At 42.4% G+C, this 3,827-nt stretch overlaps 1 pseudogene; it reads left to right on the top strand.

Moving 5' to 3' along the window:
- Positions 1 to 886: 886 nt before the first annotated feature.
- LOC145394651 (cuticle protein AM1199 pseudogene) lies at positions 887 to 3,578 on the top strand (annotated as a pseudogene).
- The last annotated feature ends 249 nt before the right edge of the window (positions 3,579 to 3,827 follow it).

Genomic DNA, 3,827 nt, shown 5'->3' with positions numbered 1-3,827 from the left:
CGTTTCAATGGCTACTAGAGACAGTTTTTTTTTTTTTTTTTTTTTCCACTGCATACTAGAAATTCCCTCAGCTGAACATGACTTTTTTTTTTTTTAACCACAGTAAAATAAACTGAGTGACTATGTAATTGAAAAAATAAAAGGAATATTAACTTGAGTGTATAAAGAGAAAAAAATAAAGGATAATATTACCTTGCCTGATGAAGAAATAAACTGTGAGGGAAGACAGGGCAGGGAACCTCTTAATGCCTCGATAACATGGTCCGTAAGCATCTCACTGGGGGACTTAAACCACTGAAGTTATTATTATTATTATTATTATTATTATTATTATTATTATTATTATTATATCTACTTCTGTTACTAATTGTGCTATTACTACTACTGCTACTACTACTACTACTACCACTACTACTATTATCATTATCATTATTACTATTATCATCATCATCGTTATTATCACCATTATTCTGCTACATGAGGACAAACTTACTTAAATTAACAAGGATCTCTCATACTTCACAAGCCATTGACACCTACAACTAACCCCATCAGCCCAAGAAAACTCTCCCAGAAATCAAAATACTCCTGAAAATAGCAAAAAACTAAATTACGCCTAAAAATAAGTAACACATAACTCGCTCGGTTTGATAGAGGTTAATCACGGTGCTCTCAACTGATGCAACACCTCGCCCACCGTGATCCCCCGTGGAAGGTCAGGTCAGGGCAGGTCAGGTCATCCAGCGTCTTCTTCCTCCCCTAGACTTCCACCTGGGGGCCTTGAGATGCTCCAGAATCGTGAATCAGATGGAAATCCCAAGGAGTATATAAAGCGGTGCAATCTTCCCTTTGTCGTCAGCCTCCTCCCTCACTTACCCTCGACAACATGAAGCTTGTAAGTAATAAGTGGCTCCACCTCTTCTTTTTTTTCTATAAGTGGCTCCACCTCTTTTTTTTTATTCTATAAGTGCCTCTACTTTTTCTTTCTGTCTATTAGTAACTCTTCGTATATCGTGAGGGAGTTTCAGTACGCAAAATATTCCGTCACTAAAATGATTTTTGTGTGTGTTAGAAAGACCTGTGCAGATTTTCTCATTGCGCCAGTCTAGTATGGCTCTCTATGTCTTTATATATACCTAATGTTGTCTAATATCTTGCCTCATCTTCTTGACTGCTGGGGTATCTCTCGTTTCAGTAAAGTCACCTGGTGTTAGCTTGAGTCAGATATCTAAGTCCATCCACGTATAGTCCGTCTGCGGCCATCTTTTTTAACTTTGCCTCTCCAGTAGTCTGAATACCAGTGCTCGTATTTTCGCCTGTTAAGCTCCCTACCACCTCTTCCTTATCGATTTATTCTTGGATATGGATGGTTAATACATTTTCTAAGTTATTTTTACAGACTATGGCGATAATGGAAGAACTCATGCAACACAGAAGAGGACAGTAAGGCGTAATACACAAAACAAGTAGCTTAGGAAAAGGTGTTAGGGAACTTTCTAAACTGACAAGAAAACTGAACTAAGTAGTGGGTACATGAGAGCTTTTAGTGGGCGTAGTGAGGTGAACAATGCATTTATTCAGTCACCATTCATAGCTTACCGTCAAGCGAAGTAGGTAATATACATCCATACTGTCACTATTAAAGCTTGAGTGTACTATGCCCTTTTTACTTTAACCTGGCCTAATATTGCCATTTCTTCATGTCGAATGCTGAGTTGTAGAAGTAGATTAACACTATAATACGGTGCCAATCACGAGGTAGTGCTATGGAAAGAATGCATTACTGTAGCATTGTCTTTTGTCTGCCATTCAGCTACGTGAAATAGGCAACACAGAGAGACAAAATTCTAGGCCAATTTCAGGCGAAAGGACTATAGTGACACGGCTACTCTATCCATACACTCAAGCTTCAAGCTTTTGGTGGGACGAATGATGTAAACCGTGCATCCATTGCCTCACAATTTAGTCTTATTCTACCTGGTGAAGGAGGCCATACACCCATTCACTCACCTTTCAAGTCTCAGCTCTTCTAAACCCAGCCCACGTCTCTTCTAATTAACATTATCTTTGGTATTCGGCTCTTCAATTCTCTACCAATCACTCAATCACCATTATGTCCACAGGTCCTACTTTCCAACCTACAGGCGATCCTCACCAGCCACTCACCTGTCTTTCTCCCTAGATATTACTTAGTCCACATCTTTTTTTTTTTTTCCTGCATCATACCACCCAAGTTGCACCTTCCTTCCCTCTCACAGGCTATCTTCCTCTACTGCAAGATCTCACTTAGTCTTTCTTTCTCCTGCAAGATGCCATTCAGTACACGTTCTTCTTCCTCCCCCAGTTCCTCGCCTTTCTATCACCATCCATTCCACGTCTATCTCTCCTCACCCCACGTCTTTCTACCCCCATTCATTCCACGTCTGTCTTTCTTAATCCCACGTGTTTCTACCCCCATTCATTGTACTTCTTTCTCCTAACTCCATGTCTTTCTACTGCCACTCACCCTTTCTACATCTTTCCACCATCACTCATTCCACATCTTTCCTAACTCCACGTCTTTCTACCCCCATTCATTCCACGTCTGTCTTTCTTAATCCCACGTGTTTCTACCCCCATTCATTGTACTTCTCTCTCCTAACTCCATGTCTTTCTACTGCCACTCACCCTTTCTACATCTTTCCACCATCACTCATTCCACATCTTTCCTAACTCCACGTCTATCAACTACAACTGTGCCCACGTCTTTCTCTCCTAACTTACATCATTCCACCATCACTCAGTCTTTTCTCTTTTTTTCCACCTCACACCAAGTCACTCATCCCGCGTCCCTCTCTCCTTCCCTCCTGCAGGCGATCCTCCTCGTCTGCCTGGCCTCCGTCGCCCTGTCAGCCCCCCAGTTCTACCCTCGATACCCCTACAGCCCCGACGGACGCCACTACCGCATTCTCGAAGACGTGCGCGAGAATCTTGGAGGCGGTCGCTTCCACTACCGATTCCGCACGGAGAATGGGATCAACGTGCACGCTACGGGAACACCAGGGAGCAAGGGGCAGAGCAACATCAGCGGTGGATTCAGGTGGGGGTTTGTCTGTTTGGCTGCCTATCTGTCTATCTGTCTGTCTGTCCATCTATTTCTCTGCCTGTCTAACTCAGTCCGTCTGTTTTTCTGTCAGCGTATATAGTCTTTCTCCAGCCTCATGGTTTTATTTCTGGTTTCTCTTTTGGTCAGTATATTCTTTTCTTTTTTACAAGATATTTCAAATGCAACATCTTTTTAATCTTTAGCCATATCAGTAACTATACTTATTCATGTTACTCCCAACTTCAGTGTTTTTAAATGCTGCATCTTTCTTTCTAGTATTTTTTTTTTTATTTTAGTCATATTGGTAACTATATTTATTTACTTTACCCCCAGCTTCCCATTTCCCGAGGGAGGCGTTGGCACAGTGACCTATGTGGCTGATGAGGGAGGGTACCGTCCAGAGTCCCCCCTCATCCCCACCCCACACCCACTCCCCGCCCACGCCATAGAGCAGATCAGGTTTGCGGAGAGCCAGAGACGGTTCCAAGGATGAAGATCGTCCTTTCCCTGAAGTCCACTCACGTCACCTTAACCCCTTTTGCCTTCCATGGATGCGTTTGTAATCTGTCTCAGGCTGCCACATGGTTTTGCTCAGCCGAGGGAAATTGTAGTGGTAAAAAGGAATGAAAAACTGGATTCACCATTGAAATGCTACAGAAACTCCCTCAGCTGATAAAAATGATTTGGTTCTAGCCTGAATAGAAGAGTCAAAACGTCCATGAAAGTGAGAAGGTCAAAGAAA

The sequence above is a fragment of the Coenobita brevimanus genome, chromosome 28 (assembly GCF_032717465.1).
Source record: "Coenobita brevimanus isolate Jiangsu-jjx chromosome 28, ASM3271746v2, whole genome shotgun sequence".
Taxonomy (NCBI): domain Eukaryota; kingdom Metazoa; phylum Arthropoda; class Malacostraca; order Decapoda; family Coenobitidae; genus Coenobita; species Coenobita brevimanus.
The sequence above is the reverse complement of the archived record's forward strand: the minus strand, read 5'-3'. Positions and strand labels throughout refer to the sequence as shown.